This window comes from Mytilus californianus, unplaced genomic scaffold (assembly GCF_021869535.1).
Source record: "Mytilus californianus isolate M0D057914Y unplaced genomic scaffold, xbMytCali1.0.p SCAF_7, whole genome shotgun sequence".
NCBI lineage: Eukaryota > Metazoa > Mollusca > Bivalvia > Mytilida > Mytilidae > Mytilus > Mytilus californianus.
Window position 1 is genome coordinate 31,429,839 of NW_026262723.1, and position 20,958 is coordinate 31,450,796.

General features: G+C 33.0%; 1 long non-coding RNA gene across 1 annotated transcript; it reads right to left on the reverse strand.

The window, feature by feature from the left end:
- Window positions 1-5,330: 5,330 nt before the first annotated feature.
- On the reverse strand, window positions 5,331-18,285 carry LOC127709389 (uncharacterized). The gene is made up of 2 exons (XR_007985626.1): window positions 18,191-18,285; window positions 5,331-6,652 (listed from the first exon to the last, which is right to left on the reverse strand). It is a non-coding gene; the product is annotated as an uncharacterized LOC127709389 (long non-coding RNA).
- Between the last annotated feature and the right edge of the window lie 2,673 nt (window positions 18,286-20,958).

Here is a 20,958-nt window from a genome sequence, read left to right on the forward strand (position 1 = left end):
TTAGAGAACGGAAACGAACAATTCAGCAATTTTTTCATTTGTAAAGGGGCATAACCCTAGAACAGTAATCAAAGTGCTTGTAAGCACTGAATGGTAAAGATTGCTTTAATTTATCAGTAGGAAGTAAAATTGAATATTGCATTGTATAAAGCATTGGTTGTAGTTGATTCAACTACCATTATGCACAAAGAAAGATAAATCCAATTTTCAAAGAAGACTTTAAAATATTTTTAGAAATGAATGGTAAAAAATGCTTTAATTTATCAGTGGAAGGCAAAATTAAACATTGCATTGTATAAATCATTGATTGTAGTTGATTCAACTATAATCATGGACAAAGGAAGATAACTCCAATTTTAAAAATGACATGATATTTAGAAAAAAAAAAAAATTTAACAATTTTTCCATTTGTAAATAGCATAACTCTAGAACAGTAAAAGTGACGGCACCAAAATTCAAACTTGATCTGTATATTGTGGTAATAAGCATTGTGTATAAGTTTCATAACATTTGGTTGAGGCAAACTTAAGTTAGAGAACGGAAACGAAAAATTTAGCAATTTTCCATTTGTAAAGGAGCATTACTCTAGAAAGGTAAAAGTGACGCCACCAAAATTCAAACTTGATCTGTATTTAGTGGTAATAAGCATTGTGTATAAGTTTCATAACATTTGGTTGAGGCAAACTAAAATTAGAGAACGGAAACCAACTTTTGGACGTACGGACGGACGAATGGACGGACGGACGGACGGACGGACGGACGGACGTGCAGACGGAATAGGGTAAAACTTAATGCCCCCTCCGCTACGGCGGGGGCATAAAAATGGTGTCACCGAACTTATTTTATTGCTACCAGTAAAAAATGAAAATTTCCCTATATGTCCAGTATAAATTATGTACTAAAAGAGTTATCCCCCTTAAATGGCTTATTTGAAAAATTAATTCTAAAAGCACAAATATTTGGTATTTGTTAAAACATTTTCGATAATGCAATGAATAACTAAGTTTTCTTTATATAAATAAACACTGAAACCAATAAATTGCAAATCTGTCTCCAAATTTGCAGATTTGGGCAAAGAACTAGACCGATTATTTACTGTGATTGTACAATTCAAGATGGCGGTATACCCCTGAACTACCTTAACTCAAGTTAACTCAGTTCACATTATCAATACATAAATTATGCAATATCCATCATGTCCACGAAGTTCTCAATTTAAAATGGAGAAATTAGTTTGTTACAGTATAATTATATACCCTTTGATTGTATCCATCAACTGGAAAAAGAACATCAGGTTACTGATGGATGCAGTTGAGGACTATGCAAGAAAATGGGTAAAGCGCGAACCAGACGAACCAGAACTGGACACTTTGTCTGAATGGATCAAAGCTTTTCGATCATGCATTCAGAAGCGCATTCAAAAACTACAATGTACTATGAGCACAAGAGTTACTAACCCTTTCAAGAATCCGGATGTTGTGGATGCTTTATCCTCTTTGCATGACAAATATGTCGTTGTTCCAGCAGATAAAGCCTCCAATAATATTGTCTTCATATGTAAAAACCATTATTTGCAATGTCTCACAACAGAGCTTGGAATAAATAGAACTACTGGTAATCCTACATATTCTTTAACATCATTTACCAAGGACGAAATTTTACAAAATCACAAATCTGTCCTTCTTTCTTTTGGTATCAACATTAAAGAAAACGAAGAAAATTTACCATCATTATACTGGATACCAAAACTTCACAAAACTCCATATAAAGAACGATACATAGCTGGGTCATCAAAATGTTCGACTAAACATCTTTCTAAAGTACTGACTACTATTCTTTCCACAGTTAAAGATGGGCTTCAAAAATATTGTGATGAGATATAATCTACCAGTGGTGTTATACAGATGTGGATTCTCAAAAATTCGAAAAATCTACTGCTTAATCTTCGATCACAATCTTTGCAATTTTGCAGCAACATAAAGACTTTTGATTTTTCTACGCTTTACACTATTCCCCATGCTCAATTGAAAGATCGACTTCACCATCTCATTAAACAGAGCTTTTTCTATAAAAATGGGAATCGTAGATACAAATTTCTTGTTTTGGGTTACAATAATTCATATTTTGTGAAGAACCACACTGAATCTACCAGAAAATATACTGAAGATGATATTATCAAAATGCTGGACTTTTTGATCGACAATATATTTGTTGAGTTTTGAGGATTTATATTTCAACAGACAGTCGGTATTCCAATGGGTACTAATTGTGCACCCCTACTGGCCGATTTGTTTTTGTACTCGTATGAAGCAGAATTTATTCAGAACCTTCTAAAAGACAAAAAGAAAAAGCACCTTGCGAAATTCTATAATTTTACTTTCCGATATATTGATGATGTCCTATCATTGAATAACCCATATTTCAGCCAATACTTACATCTCATATATCTCAGTGAACTTGAAATTAAGGATACTACTGATACTAGAAGGACTGCTTCATACCTTGATCTTTTCCTCAATATTGACACAGACGGACGACTTCACACGAAAATCTATGATAAACGGGACCATTTCAACTTCCCAATTGTCAATTTCCCATTTCTCAGCAGTAACATACCCTATGCCCCTTCGTATGGTGTTTACATATCTCTGTTGATACGTTATACTCGTGCATGTTCACACTATATGGACTTCATATACAGGAGTGTGCTCCTAACGCAGAAACTGCTCCAACAAAGTTATGAGGAGGACAGATTAAAAATGACACTCCGTAAATTTTACGGACACCCATCACGAATTGGTCGATCCATACGATGTGTCTTTGTCCAAACTAAGGACATTTTTACCACGTGTTAGATTGTGGTTTGACGTTACGTCGTCTGATCTTTTAATTACCGAACGTGACTTATTCCCGATTGTGACTGTTTTGCTGAGTGTGAATTCGCATTGCTATAAGACGTATCACGGTACTTTTCTATCCAAAATTCATGTATTTAGTTTTGATGTTATATTTGTTATTCTCATCGGATTTTGTCAAATGTCTTATCGTTTGTAGTTGTAAATCTTATTTTTGTCAGTTGTATTCGTGTGTTATGGTAAAGATAATTAATCACCCAGTTCATTAATTAGATTTTAGTTTGGGTCAACTAAATTTATACGATATATTTGGTTTACAGTTTGATTTAGAAGAAACACCGACATAGCTAGATAATACTATTAATTATCTAATTACTACCACATTTTATATTAATTAGTATTGTAATTTTCATTCTTATTAATAAATGTTATATGAGTATTTTAAACCAAATCTTGAATTCTATCCTAATTCTATCCTATTTTGGGGAAAATTTTTGCGTTGATCTCTTTGGCTAATTCGGCTGTGAATTTTTATGTGCTGGTTTATGTTGTTTTATGTATCCGTTTTTATTCTGTAGTTAGTCACCACTTCGGTGTTATCATGTATATCTATTATATAGTCATTTTTATAAATTTACTGTTTGCAAATGTATGAATTATTCTAAATACTAAGGATTTTCTTATCCCAGATATATAACCTTAGCCGTATTTGGCACAACTTTTTGGAAATTTTGGTCCTCAATGCTCTTCAACTTTGTACTTGTTTTGGCTTTCGTACTGTTTTGATCTGAGCGTCAGTGGTTAGTCTTGTGTGGACGAAACGCGCGTCTTGCGTATTAAATTTTAAACCTGGTACCTTTTGTTAGCTATTATTCGTATGTTTCTCTGTCCTATATGTTCTCCCATTATTTGTATTGTAGTCCTGTCATGTAATGTTGTCATTGTAATGTTATATTTAACATTGCCATAAAGGCGGGAGGTTTGGCTCGCCACAAAACCAGGTTCAACCCACCATTTTTTCTTAAAATGTCCTGTACCAAGTCAGGAAAATGGCCATTGTTATATTATAGTTCGTTTCTGTGTGTGTTACATTTTAATGTTGTGTTTCTGTTGTGTCGTAGTTCTCCTCTTATATTTGATGTGTTTCCCTCAGTTTTAGTTTGTAACCCAGATTTGTTTTTTTTCTCAATCGATTTATGAATTTCGAACAGCGGTATACTACTGTTGCCTTTATTTATTCTTTCATTACAGGGGTATGTGAGGTCACCCCCCCCCCCCCCTCCAAAAAAAAACCAAACAAATATAAAGCATTTCACTCAATATAAAAAAGAAGATGTGGTATGATTGCCAATGAGACAACTCTCCACAAGAGGCCAAATGACACAGAAATAAACAACTATAGGTCACCGTACGGCCTTCAACAATGAGCAAAGCCCATACCGCACAGTCAGCTATAAAAGGCCCCGAAATGACAACGTAAAACAATTCAAACGAGAAAACGAGAAAACTAACGGCCTAATTTATGTACAAAAAATGAACGAATAACAAATATGTAACACATAAATAACAACTATAGGTCACCGTACGGAATAACTAAGTTTTCTTTATATAAATAAACAGTGTAACCAATAAATTGAAAATCTGTCTCCAAATTTGCAGATTTGGGTAAAGAACTAGACCGATTATTTACTGTGATTGTACAATTCAAGATGGCGGTATACCCTGAACTACCTTAACTCAAGTTCACATGATCAATACATCAATTATACAATGTCCATCATGTCCACGAAGTCCTCAATTTAAAATGAAGAAATTAGTTTGTTAAAGTATAATTATATACCCTTTGATTGTATCTTTTATTCTTTCATTACAGGGGTACCTGAGGTCAGCCCCCAAAAAACCAGACACATATAAAGCATTTAACTCAAGTTAACTCAGGTCACCTTAACAAGTACATTACAAAAACAATACAACGTCCATGAAGTCTTACATTTAAACTGAATAAATTAGTGTATTGCAGCATATTTATATACCTTTGGATTGTATCTTTTATTCTTTCATTAGTGAGGTACCTGAGGTCACCCAAAAAAAACTAACAAACACTACTGACATTTTAAGTTATTGATGTTATGTTCCATAATTTGGGATTTTTTTAGCCTAAGAATTATTTTTTTTTCTTTTTCTTTTGCTTTGTGTTCTTTGTTTTGTGTTCAGTACTTAATAAAAGTAAAATTTGAACTTTGTTGTCAATGGTGATACTTGTATGTCATTGTAGTTACTGAAGGGTCAGTGGTGTAACTATATAAAAATGCAATAATTTTTATTTTTTATTATCAAATGAAAGTTTTTTTAGGCCGTATACAAAGGATTAGGCATTATCTAATCATTCAGTCTTAAACATTTTACATATATTCAGTTTTAGTGTATTCTTTAATATTAACAACAGCCATAATTAGGACAGCTATGCTTTTTACAACAATTTATTCTGAAATTTATGTTCAAATAGAATGCATACCTATAAAAATAATGTCAATAAGTAGTAATTTTAACAAATTGGAACAGTTGTTTGGTATTTAAAAATATTTGTTATTCACTAAATGCATGTTTTTATATTGGTAACACCATTGACATGATTTTATCAAAGGATGACCTAAAATTGTTAAAATTGAAGGAACTCCTAATTTTGCCCATTGCATATTTCTGAATATAGCTGCTACCATATTTCAGAATAGCTGGACATATTAAAATTTTTAAAACAATGACATCAGTTTTCCGAAATTTCCCTTATCAAAATATGCATCTTTTTTTATAATGACCCATATACATGTGTGTTCTCATTGGTCATGTTTTATCGTCAATATACATGTGTGTTCTCATTGGTCAAATTTTATCGTCAATATACATGTGTGTTCTCATTTGTCTCAGTCTGTAAATGGTCTCTTTTGCTTATCAATTTAATCTGGGACTATTATACTAATATATATATACTATTTCCCAGATTTAATATATACACCACATTTACAATGTTTTTCAGCAGTGTGCGTTTCCTTGTGAATGTATGTCCATTTACACAGAAGACGCTTAAACTTGTTAATTACAAACATTGACTTCTGTGTTTATGAAAATTGCTTTTGTCACTAAACCCTTTACCACATACATCGCATTTGTAAGGTTCGTCACCAGTATGAGTTCTCATGTGTCTAAGACAAGAACTGTTGCGGCCAAACTCTTTACCACAGACATCACATTTGTAATGTTTTTCACCAGTATGAATTCTCATGTGTCTATGAAAGTGACTGTTGTCACTAAACCCTTTACCACATACATGACATATGTAAGGTTTTTCTCCAGTATGAGTTCTTGTGTGTCTATTATAGGAACTGCAGTCACTAAAGCCTTTACCACATACATCACAAGTGTAAGGTTCGTCACCAGTATGTATTCTAAAGTGCGTGTCTAAAGCCTGACTTGAACTAAACCTTTTATTACATACTTCGCATTTAACAGGATTAACACTTAGAGTATGTGTTCTCTTGTGATTCTTTAAGATAAAGCTATGCATAAATTGTTGTCCGCATACGTCACATTTAAACGGTTTATCATCAGTATGTACATTTCCCATGTGTCTTCTTAGGGTCCACTTTTGACAAAACCTGTTGCCACATACATGACATTTATAAGGTTTATCATTCGTTCTCCCACCAGGCTGACATTCATAATTTGTAGCTTGTATCACTTTGGTTTTCATTATTTGACATCTCTTAGTCATTGATGACAGATATCATGGATATAGTTATCTAAAATCATGAAAGAAAAATCATTGTAATAGAAGATAGTTAGCTCTGACAGAGACATATAATACAATGTATTATATGTCTCTGGCTCTGAATCAGTAACATATGATATATATTGTTAGGTATACTGTTCCCATGCCGAATAAATATATGTTTATATATATAATTTAAAATTTTATAACTAGAAGATTGGTAAAACCAATATTATTACAGCAAGGATTATAGCAAGGTGTTCTTATCACAAAACTAAACAAATGTTCATAACCTTGATAACTGTCGTAAAAGTGTTCATATAAAAATGGCGGTAAATATATTAGGGATGTCAACTCGGTGAAGATTTACTAATCGATTACTCGTTGAATTTACCGAGCGATACTCGAGTACTCGCTCGGTAAAACATTTACAAAATGGAAACACAAAATTATACCCCTTTTATGTATTGTGGGTCGTTGTCTTATGATCGTAAAACCCTCAACATTATTACCTCGGACTAAATAATACTAGTCCAAGGAATTTTGAACAGATATATCATGTTAAGGAGGGGTATTTGCGAAAAATACCAGTCGAGAGAATGTTAAATTTCGCGAGCCGTAAGGCGAGGGAAATTCATTCTCAAGACTGGTATTTTTCGCAAATACCCCTCAAGAACATGCTATATCTGTTTAATTACACCGAATGTTAACGTACAAAATGCATTGATGATCGTGACATAAAACGCATTGATGATCGTGACATTACAAGCGTCCAGTCGGATAGAGTATTTTTTGGCAAATACCACGGCAGAGAGGGTAAAAAAGGCATATCCTTTTTGCATATACCCCGGCGCTGTTTAAAAATGAACGATATTCATTTGATAAAAGTAAATTGGTGAAAAATACACTGGCTATCAACTAATCAAAACCCAGGATTCTTACATAAGGTGTAATTATATACCATAATTAATAACTCAATTACTACATGTACTAATTAGGTAAACTGATAATAATCTTATCAAGTAATTAATTAATATCTATAGAAAAATTATTTCTCAAACAACAGTATTTGGGAACAGTAAAACAATACACATTTAATCAACAAAGCAGTGTTGATTAGAACTTACTGATGCCATAAATAATCATTTTCTGAGGGTCGACACAGGGTGCAACGAATTTGTTACTATACTATATATAAAAATATTAATTTTCGCGAACCATTTAGGTCACAGAAATTCCAAAATATGGCATCAATAAGGATAGTTGTACAAATAATGTGAATACACAGAACCCCGATCCAATTTATCTTTTGCTAAAAGTATTCATCATTTTCTGTTTTGTATGTACTAACAACATTCCATTTTTCTATAATTTCGATTAAAATATTCTAAAACCTGCAGTTAAAATAGGTCACATGCCCCAAATAAACATTCCCCGATTGGTTGAACTAGTGTGGCGTCGATGTAAAGCAACGCAAGCCTCGATGTAAAGCACACGCTTCACAAGAATAAGGAGAGTTGTACAAATTATGTGAATACACAGACCCCCGATCCAATTTATCGTTTGCTAAAAATGATCAAGTGTTCATCATTTTCTGTTTTATATCTACTTGCAACATTCCATTTTCTATAATTCCGATTTAAATATTTCAAAACCTGCAGTAAAAATAGATGTATGATGTATTCCCTATCTAATTGGTTGAAAAGCTGTAGCATGTAAAGCAACGCAAAAATTTCCGTCAATATGTTGAACTACGACCCCGGGTTCGACCGGGGTTCAACCGATTAACAAACAGAGATTTTCTTGCGCTCAAATGTAATTCTAAGTAAAGTATACTGGTAAAGTAAAAGTATATTCTTTTACCGAAATATATACACATTTTATCATTAATGTATTGTCATGCTTCTACATATTTACTTTTATTTACGCTGAACTTTAGTTAAATTTAATTCTATACAAATTTTGTTACGTCAATCAATAGGAGTAAGAATATTTCGCGCCAAAATAAGAAAATAACCTGCATCACAGTACTTTATCATGGTACATCGACATTTCCAATAGAAAAAAGCGTTTAGTATAGAGTAATTTTGGTAAGTATTACTTATTAATGTTACGGTTCTCCAGAGGTGGTTCTCTAGACCCTCTTGACGGTCAATTTAATCCCATTTATCAATTATCCGCGATAGTCCAGTCGATTTGTGAAACAATTGTTCAGATTGTGGTAAAAGCATCAAACTTTGCAGAGTTTTGGTTAATGTCATAGCAAACATTAATAGCTATTGACCCAATTCAGAAAATCAAAATGGCTGCTCGGGGCGGCCATTTTAAAATGGCCGCCATACAATCAATAGAAATCATTTACAAAAAATTATAAAAAATAAATGTCTTTACCAATTTTGATAATCTTTAATACATAAATCACTAATGACAAAGACTATCATCTGAGGACTTCAAATATTTAGGTGCTGGTGCAGAAAAATTGGTACCGTTAATGTTATTGAATGGTGGCCATTTTGAAAACAAGATTTTCAACATATCATTATTTGCCTTTTTTGATAATTTGCTATTTCAATACGCATTTATACTAATGTTTTGATGCATTTACAACTCGTTTTGCAAATCATTGTTATATGACTGTTGATTTTTATATTGGATATTCACAAAGGGTTCAAATCAGGCATGCACATGTTGACAAAATAAATGTATCTAATACATAATTTTTTTTACTTACAAGTTTGCTTAAGTAACTTTTTACCACATACAATTACGTATATGTACAATATCATTTATGACAACACTATATCAAAAATGATAAAAATTGTAGATATTGAAATCACTGAAGCCGAAAAATCTAATGAACAAATAGACTGGAAAGAATTGTGAAACGCAAAGAGAGGAAACGTGAGGATTTTTAATTCCCGGCAAATACCAAAAGAACAGACATAGACATTGGAACTGGTTATCAGTCCTTTGATGCTAGCATACAAGGATGTTGCGTATTGAATTACTTTCCCGCATCACTCCAGCATCACATGGCAAAATGTTACTAATCCTGTCAAGATAAATTTTCAGATCTCAATATATTTCGTCAAGAAATACGAAAAAATATTTCTGAAGTTGAAGATGAGTCACCGATTGAAAATACTAGTAAAATAACCACCAGACACAGTTGTGGTGAATCAACAAGAACAATGACTGCAGGGAGTTTTTTGTGATAATGTATCTGACGATCTTCACGAAACATCGACATGTATGATCGACAAAAGAGTACGTGCATGATTGTGCACTTGAACTACAAACCATTGTTCTCTTAACCAAATTCAGTGGTGGAGATTTATTATCACAGGAGCCGCGGTATCATACTAAATGATTGTTAAAACTGTACAACAAGGCAATAAGACAGAATCCAAAGACACAGAAAGAAAGTCAGGAATCTGTTATCAATTGAAATGTGCTTGCCGAATTAATAGAATACAACGACGGCTCACAGTCTTGAACAGATATTGTGCCAATCTTCGAGCTTGCTGATATCGCTAAATTGTACAGTAAACGCCTTGAGCAACTTGGAGTTGTCATAGAAGGAATGATTAATACAAAGCTTCTGAAAAATTGGATACTAGCTGCCATTGAAAATATGCAAGCACACATGAAAGGTAGCGTCGTTCTCCTGATTTTTAACGAATATATTGGGACGTTCTGAAACATGCCATGTCTTATAGTCGTATAATAAAGGCCTCATCATAGCAAAAGCAGCTAGAATAGTTCGAAAAGATATGCTTGATACTAATACTAGTTTTACAGGGACACTCAATGAAGGCTTTCAACATGAATCAGTTCCACAAACACCGAGACACGTGGCTCTCTATCTGAGGAGTGATAAGTTGTAGTTGTATCCTTTCGACGACGAATTGCACAATTGAACTGTTATAGCTGCGAAATAGTTAGTGCTGTCTGCGATTCAACTTTTTGTTGTTTTTTTTTCAATCAGCGACTTATCTTCAACTTCAGAAGTATGTTTTCTTTTTTCTGACGTAATATTTAAAAATCTGCAAATGTGTTTCGACAGGATTTGTGCCATTTTGGCTTGTGATTCTGGAGTGTTTCTGCAGTTCCATAGCCTTCAGTCAACTGTTCCAAATTGAGCGATGGGAGGAACCAATTCAATGCGCAACATCTTAGTATGCTAGCATCAAAGGACTGACTACCAGCTCAAATGTTTATGTCACTCTGTTCTTTTTGTATCTGCTTGGCATTGTAAATCCTCACGTGTACTCTCTTGGCGTTTCACACATTCTTTGCAGTCCATTTGTTCTTTAGGTCATTCAGCTCCAGTGTTTTCGATATCTACAATTTTGATCCTTTTCGACAAAGTGTGGTCATAAATCATATTATATATATACGTAATTTCTGTGGTAAAAAGTTACTTAGACAAACCTGTAAGTAAAAGAAAGTTTGATTCAGATACCTCTATTCCGTTAACATGTGCCTGCCTTCTTTGTCCACTTGGTGAATATCCAATATAAATAGCAACAGTCATATACCAATGATTTTGCTAAACTAGTTGTAAATGCATAAAAAGATTAGTATACATGCAAATAGCAAATTAATGAAAATAGCGAATAATGATATATTGGAAACCCTTGTTTTCAAAGTGGCCACCATTCAAGATGGCTACCAGTACTTCAATATATAAAGTCGTCAGATGATAGTCCTTGTCATTTGTGATGAATATATCATGTGTTATCAAAATTGATAGAACCATTTCTTTTTCATATTTTTTTAAAACTTTTTTTGATCAATTTCCTAGCGGCCATTTAAAATGCCGCCAAATGCAGACCGGTTTTTGATTTTCTGAAATCTTTTTAATGTGTCCATAGCTATAAATGTTTGCTTTCACCCTTAACTTAAACTCTGCAAAGTTTTAGGTTATTACCATCATCTGAATAATTGTTTCACAAAACGACTAAACTATATGGGAACCCTTCTGGACATCGCTGCAGCAAGCGTATGAATCCTTCGCTAAATTAATAAAATGTGAATGTAAAAGGTTAAACGGTTGCAGAGGACGATGCAAATGTTTAAAGGCAGTATTAAGTTGTGCTACTCTGTGTAAATGTGGAGGACGATGTGATAGGATATAATAGACAGAGACAGCTGTTGTGTGGTTTGACAAGATGTACAGTCAACTCATTCATTGTGTGATATTTGTAACGTCAATTGAGAACATTTGAGCAGACGATTTCCTTATGACATTACTTGCATGATATGATACTCATTATGTCTGCCATGGAGGTTTTTGAAAGTTGTTTTCCGATAAACAATATCAACCAAATAATTTATTTTCATCGAATTATGAATTTGGAGATCTACCTATTTTGTGCTAACTTTGAATTTCAAGACTTTTCAAGATGGCTGCCATTCAATTTGAGTAACATTTTAATAACTTTTGTTCAACAAGGGAATTGGTATTAGCACTGTCACTCTTTTTACCAGGTTTCATGTCAATATCTTTACTAATATAATTTTCATGAATTTTTAAAGTATTTTATAGAATTCAAATGTCCGCCATCTTAAAAATGGCCGCCTTTCCCGTCAATTTCGACTTTCAGAGTGGGTCCATAACTGATAATGTTTTCCATGATCTATACTACTATTCTGCCAAATTTCATGCTTTTATCACAATATGAGCATTTTGCTAATAATCTACACAAATCGACCGGACTACGATGACAGAAATGTCAACCCAGTCGATTTGTGTCAGGAGTAAAAATCTTATCTATTTGATGGAATAATTTCTTCATTAACTGTACATGCAGTATAATGTATTTTTTGACAACCGTGCACATACCATTTGCAAGTTTGCAAGATGAATGGGTTATGTATGTGTCAGTTGTGGGTGACGAGTTTGAAGTACAAAAAAGGCAGGATGACCGTTGAATTTATGTAAAGACAAGTTGGGATAAACTAATAGAAAAAAATGCAGGACCGAAAAGAGTGAAAAATAAAAAGGCAGGACAGAGATTAAAATATTTCATCCTTCAACCCCCTCCCCCTTTTGCAGTTTTCATATGCCTGTTCATGAGAAATATTACGATATGCCTTTGTCTGCCTGCCCTGATCTGTCTGTTTTTAGCATGTTGTTCACTAACACTTTCACCAATTTGCATGAAACTCTGGTGCATTGATTATATCTATTGACGTGAGCTCCCTTCATAAACTAAATGAGATATTTTATAAAGTATATATAATAACATATCTTATATAATAAATATTTATATATTATATAAGGTATCTTATAGAAGACAGATTATATTAGATTTTATATGAGTCATCTTATTAACATACTCTTTAACAATTTAAAAATTCGGTCAGTGGTGGGCAGAAGTAGTCAAGAAGACAGTATTATTTTTTTTCAGGGGTTGACAGGATACAAGTAATCGTTATTAGTTTTAACTTCAAGGTTCTTATGCAAGCAAATTTAATAAACGATGATCTTATACAGTTTCTTTTGGTTTTCACCTTACATAGGGCTTTATTTCTAATCTTATTTCTGTGTACACAATTCTGATACTACATATTTCACCTTTATCAGGAAATCAGTTTAAAAGGATGATTCCATATACCATAATGTTTTAGGGGTTATTAGCTTCAGTGTCGAGTTGATGTACATAAAGCGTTGTCTGCGAGAAATAAATATTTTTTCTGATATATAGGGTAACTAAATTCAAAACCAATATAAATATAGTTAACATATATAAATTGATCGGAATGTGAATGACAACATAGACCTGAAATTTGTTTTGGTCTATCCCGTTTAACACAGTTATGACATTTGCGCGGGAATTTCTTCCATTGACATCGTAATATAATTGACTTTGGATTATTGTTAATTTTAGATGTAATGTGACAGGCTTTAATGTGATATTATTTGTCTCTTCTTCTATAGTATATAGTTTGACGTCAGGTTTGTACACATGAAGTCTCTAGTCTAGTCAAACTGAAGTATAGATGTACACTTTCTCAAAATTATGTACTGCCAGAGACATATAATACACTTGTATTATATATTATATGTCTCTGGTACTGCATATCCCATCTTATCGTCCTTTCCTACATGTACGTCACCCTGCTCAGTCGCTCCGTAATTCTCGTATCACGGCTTGAGATGAGAGCAAGCATTATCAGCAATGTCATAATGTCTGGTAGAAGTTCTCAGAGATGTCACAATGTGTGAGGAGACATTATCAAGCTTGCTTTCGCCTAGCGTAAAAACTGTCTGAGGGAGGTGAAAAAGCTAGAAATATAATGATAAACAGATACATGTATAATCTGGGTTTGGTATATAGATATCGTTAAATATTAGCCAATCTACACAATGTGATTCATTCGCTGTGCTCACTTGCCAAAAAGGTTCATTGTGGCTCGCTGGCTGATATTTTACGATATCAATGTGTAGAAAAGCTGATAATCTCTATATATATATATATCAACCAAAAGTTATCAGGGATCGACGTCACGGTGTGTGAGGAGACGTTATCAAGCTTGCTTTCGTCTAGCGTAAAAACTGTCTACGGGAGGTAAAAAAAGTCCAGCAATAGAACGATAAACAGATAATCTGGTCTTTTTCGTATAGATATCGAAAAATATCAATGTGTAGAAAAGCCGATAATCTATACTTATATGTATATATATATGTCAACCAAAAATTACAACTGATTTACACTACAACTGTTGAAAAGACCTTTATGTATTTATATCTAATCTTATTCTAGTCCGTTCAGCTGGGCCTTCGAAATCAACAGAATTGGTGTACATTTCGTGAACTCTTAACAAAAATTCGTAAGGGTTCCGCGGAACCCAGTGTCTCGCCTACTTTTGCTGTTAATCGCAGGCTCATCAAAAATGAGGAAAAAAATTAATAAAAATATTCCTCTCTATACTATCTTTTGATTGTAAGTAGCTTCTGTCCAAGTTTGGTAAAAATCCAGGATAATTTATGAATCTAATAAATGTTTTAAAAACTTTAACTGCAGAATGTATGTAATGTTGACTGGAAGAAAAACTAAGTCCATTAATAAGTAAAATACGGAAAAAATGGAACAAAATTTTATCAAAATTTCCTTCTAGATACTAGCTTTTGATCATAAACAAGCTTCTGTCCAAGTGTGGTACAAATCAAGGATAGTTTAAAGAAAGTTGTTAAAATTTTAAAAACTTTAACCACAGAGTGAATGTAATGTTAACTGGCAGAAAAACTAAGTCCATTTGTAAGTAAAATACGGAAAAAATGGAATTTTTTTTTTACAAAATTTACTTCTGGATACTATCTTGTGATCATAAACAAGCTTCTTTCCAAGTTTGGTAGAAATCCAGGATAGTTTAAGAAAGTTAATAAAATTTCAAAAACTTTAACCACAGAGTGAATGTAATGTTTCCTGGCAGAAAAACTAAGTCCATTTATATATATATAAGTAAAATACGGAAAAAATGGATTTTTTTTTTACAAAATTTACTTTTGATATTATCTTATGATCATAAACAAGCTTCTGTCCAAGTTTTGTAGAAATCCAGGATAGTTTAAGAAAGTTATTAAAATGTCAAAAACTTTAACCACAGAGGGAGTAGGATCGCTATGTCTCGCTTTTTCGACAAAAATCGTCATGGACTATTCTATATACCAATATCTTTTAGCCATTTAGAGGTCGTTTGCATTCAAAGTCGAATTATAAATGTATGTTACTTAGTGGGTTTATTCTGCAAAAAAAGAATTCAATTTCCTGATAAACTCTCTCAATACAGAAACATTACATTTAGTTCACGTTTTCTTTATATTTTGCTTTGTTAAAATGACCTAAATATAAAGGACAGTATATTTCTTATTTAAAAATATTATCTTGTCAACTTTTTCTGGGACGTAGCAATTTCTCAAATTTGTTAGGTAATAACAGTCCTGCTGATGAAAATATATGCTCTGCCGGTACAGAGGTGGGGGAGTTCCTAAGATTAGTTAAAAGTGTAAGCCTTGGAAAATTGCTGTTATTCATACATCCCACATGTACCTCTGTTTGGAGGAATTTTAATGACAGTTAAACACAAACATTCGAATCATATTTATTTTTTTTTATTAATTTTGATTAATTTATAATTTCCCGGGAGGCGCTCTCAATAAAAATATGTTTTTTTTTTAAACTTAAAAAGCAACAACATTCTAACAGGAAACCGATTAGTCGAGTATCATTTTGGTAATCGATACTCGGTACTACCGAGCGGTACTGGAGTACTCGTTGACATCCCTAAAATATATACATGATAACAATCAATTAAGAGGTTTCTGTAAAACGGGCTCTGACAGAGAAGTTGCTTACATAAGGTTTCATTATTACGATACCGGCTACAACAAAAATTGAACAGTCCCATTTCCCCCTTAGTTATTTACTCAAACTGACGATGAAGTACCTACCATATATGAGGGTCTGTCACGAAATAGAAGTTCCTTCGTAATTTTAGTTACAAATGGAACTAGAGGCTCTAAAGAGTCTGTGTCGCTCACCTTGGTCTATGTGCATATTCAACAAAGGACACAAAAGAGGATACAAAAAATCCTCATTTAAAGGCAATTACTCCTATAAAGAGTCACAGTCTACTCATCTGTGTAAAAGATTACAAAATTTACGAAATGTTGTGAAAATTGACTATAAAGGGCAATAACTCCTTAAGGGGTCAATTGACAATTTTGGTCATGTTGACTTATTTGTAGATCTGACTTTGCTGAACATTATTGATGTATACAATTTATCTCCATCTATTATAATATTCAAGATAATAACCAAAAACTGCAAAATTTACTTAAAATTACCAATTCAGGGACAGCAACCCAACAACAGGTTACCTGGTGGGTCTGAAAATTTCAGGGCAGATAGATCTTGACCTGATGAACATTTTTACCACATGTCAGATTTGCTCTAAATGCTTTAGTTTCAGAGATGTAAGCCAAAAATTGCATTTTACCCCAATGTTCTATTTTTAGCCATGGCGGCCATCTTGTTTTGCAGGGTCATCGGATACATTTTATTTAAACTAGATACCCTAAGGATGATTAAGGCCAAGTTTGGAAAAATTTGACCCAGTAGTTTCAGAGGAGATTTTTGTAAAAGTTATAAAGAACGACGACAGACGACGGACGACGGACGACGGACGCCAAGTGATGAGAACAGTTAACTTGGCCCTTTTGGGCCAGGTGAGCTTAAAACTGAATAAATGGTGTAGAATATTTGTTCCAACAGGAACAGGTACAGGGGGGGGGGGGGGTGGTTCCTGGGATCGCTCCTTTTTTGGACGATCAATGCATTTGAATGGGAACAATTAGTTGGACCCCCCCCCCCCCTTTTATCCTGGGTTGGGAACCCCCCTTTTAAAAATGGCTGGATCCCCCCTGAGGTATTATGACATTGTTTATATTAAACAAATTTTTAAGCGTAACTTCTGTTAGGCGGAACAAAATATGTTGACATGTCTACAACAGGTATGGTGTTTACAGAATAGAGAATAAGGGGCCATACAAATAGGAATATAGAAAAAAAGGCCCCCAAAAAATAGAATAAAGAAAAATGGGGTGTTAAATATAAAGAATAGAGAATAATGGGCAAAGATATAAAGAATAGAGAATAATGGGCAAAAATTTAAAAAATAAAGAATATGGGCAAAAATATAAAGAATTCAAACATGGCTTAAATATCAAAGAAAACAAAATTGAGGTAACATGTATTATATAGACAATAATAGTCTATTGACCATGTTGACTTGACATAGCAACGATATAAGGACGAGGCTTAGAAACGGGGAAATGCGAGGCTCTGCATGCCGAGCTTTTCCCCCGTTTCGGGCCGAATCCTTATATCGTTGGTATGTCAAGTCAATACATTATTATTGTCTTTATACTGCAATCTAGAGAAAAAAACATTTTCAATTGTTGTTTATCGTGTTATTGTTATTAACTAGTATTTGATTTTAATGTTGGGAAAACCCCCTTTAAAAAGGCCTCATATCTAGCGGAGAAATATACAACTCAATGAAATGTTACCTATTGAAACCAATCGATGTTGAACGAATTCGTTTCAGTATGGATTAAAATATCAACAATAAGCATAAAACATAATGATTTATAGGTTTTAAACAAAAAATATTAACAAGTGAAATATGTTTTTCCAACAATTGTAAAAGAAATAAGTTTGAGTCGTTCCACGCTTCGTTGTATACATTGGAAACAAGGACAGGTTGAAGAGGTCGTATGAATAATTAAATATAGTTCCGGCAACTACTATTTAAATATTCACGAGGAAAAGTGATATCGGGTCAGTGACTGTATATGACATAGAAATATACAGTCAACGCATTTTGACTGCTTTAATAGAAGGAGTGCAGTATAAATGTATACAAATAGTATTTAGAGTGCGTTCCATAGACGCAATGTGACCATCTGCAATCTTATTGAGTATTCTTGTTTTGCATGTTTATGTGTAAAAATTTACATCGATTTTAGTTAATAAATTAAAAAACATTATCTACTCACGATATCTTCACAGTATCAAATCAAGAAAAGTAATTTTCGGAACTTTAAACTGCACTGAAAGGAATCAAAGGTCGATAACCACGTAATAATACCTATGGAACGCATGTAGAAACAAAGTCACGTTATATTTGTACAGGTTAACAGAAAATTCAAAGTACAAAAATGTAGCTGAATATTCTCGCGTTTTTTTCTTTCTACTTATGCTGATCCAGGGGGGGGGGGGTGCTGGGGGCCTTAGGTCAGTCAGTGGGTCCCCCTTATAAAAAGTTCTGGATCCGCCACTGTTCTATAATTGCATGTGTGAAATACATGTAGTTTCGAAATGATAAATAGAAGGTTACTAATCCAAGCAGACTGATGTTTAACCGTGCTACATTTAAAACTACTAAGTGTTAATAGCATATAAAAGCTTACGATTCGCAACGTCAAAAACGAAAAGGAGACACGTTATAAATCTCATGCGTCCGAAGCGGTTTTCTGGATTTACCTTTATCTGGGAACAGTATATCTATATATATTTGTTCCTGCCTTTATCAGGGACGCTCAAAGCACAATATTTGAAAGCCAATAATGTATAACAACCGAAACTGCTGAAGAGCTATCAGACAAAAAAGAACCTAAGAACTAGGCAAGCCCATCTAAGGTCAACTTTGCCTAAGGGAGTTGGGATCTTAGTTTCTTTATTATCGATTTTAAAGTGTGATACATTTGGGAAAAGATGTAGTTCCCCATTAACTTTATCGTTTACACTGAACTGCAGTCAAGTTTAGCGTTTGATAATTCATTGACAATACTCTGGCGTATCACAAACAAACAATTGTAACGTCTCATTTCATTGGCAAAAAGATTAAAATACAGTTACAACAATCAAAGTGTGCACGTGAATTGACACAGGTGACAGACAATGGAATGTACTATGTTACTACGAACGTAAAAAGAATTAAATAAATGTTGTTTTTTGTTATGCTGTGTCGAGATCTCGCCTGATTTTCAAATAGTGAGGTCGAAAAAATATACTTGTGATATTTTTTTTATTTAGTAATGTATGCCAGAACACTGGATGTACCAGATCATGTACAGGATTATGTACCGGATTATGAAAATATTTAGGATAAATACATGTGCCACTTTTAATCTTCTTTCACACTAACGAATACAATCATATCCTAGGTTATAATAATAATAATTTATGATAGGTTTCACATTTCTTTTTTGTTTTCATGCTATAAAACGAACATGTTATTGAGTTTGAACTAACTGTCAGTAACTGCGAGTACTCTGAGACCTGTACATAGTGTATTTTTGTTATTGGGATGTAAAAGTACCCGGTCACGTCCACGTGTTTCTGTTATATGTATTTCTATTTGTATCCAGCTGATGGGTTAAGCCTTTTTCAACTGATTTTTATAGTTCGTTCTTATGTTGTACTGTTACACCACTGTCCAAGGTTAGGGGGATCCCACTAACACGTTTAACCCCGCCACATTCTGTATGTATATGCCTAGCCTGTAATTCAGTGGTTGTCGTTTGTTGCTGTGTTACATATTTGTTTTTCGTTCATTTTTTTGTTGAAGACCGTACGGTGACCTATATAATCATACCTATAGATACGTTATTTCTGTATGACCAAATGCTAAGCAACTGTATATAAAAAAGAAGATGAGGTATGATTGCCAATGAGACAACTCTCAACAAGAGACCAAATGACACAGAAGTTAACAGCCATTGGTCACCGTACGGCCTTTAATAAGGAGCAAAGACAATAACAACTAATAAAAAATCATGCATCTAAGACTAAATTATCAATCAGTTCACATCCATCATCCAACGGATTTAGTGTAAAGACGTCATAAACAGTCAGAGAAATACATGACCTTGTGCAATGCCAAGATACAGGAATCGACAGATTGTAGATCCATGAAAGTGCATATGTATATAACAATAATATTTAGTTTGCCTTTAATTTACTGATAACAAAATCAATATTAATGCCAATAAAAACAATATTCAAAGATCTAAATTAATGACAGTGTTGAATTGGTAACCTTTTAGAATAAGTTTATTTAAAGAATAGATAGGTTTACTAGGATCGTTTCTAAATTTCCGGGCACGGTAAACAACATCTCCATCAAAATGAGGATGTAATATCCCGTTTGAAATAAGTTTTCGACAGATACAACCAAACTTCAAAACCAAATCTTTATATCTATGGAAGAATGGTGTGTCCAACCTATGCCAACATTTGATAAATATATATTCAACCTATGCCTACAAACAAAATACAATAGGTGTTGTTATAACAATTATCAATTAATAACAGGTAAAATACAATCAGTATATTTTAGCATTAAATATTACTCTTTTAAAAATTAGAAACAAAAATAAAGTATTTGCAAACTAGTGTTGTAGTAAAATGAATTTAATGATAAAAAAAAGACAAAAAGACAAAAATTATAAAATAGAACACTTTATACTATCAAAATTGTGTTGAATTAAATACTAAATTAATAATAATAAAATAGACAAGAATTCTAAAATTGTACACTTATATATTATATATAGTACTTCAGAAAAAAATATATATATATATATTATATATAATACTTTAGAAAAAATTAAAGTAAAAAAACTATTTTAATTGTGAATTTTTATGAGAACTTTTTTGTTAATTATTTTGTTATATTAAATATGAAACATACTACAAATAAGCAACACAATATATACAAAAATACCGTACTTTAACAAAAACTAGTTTAAAATCAAATTAA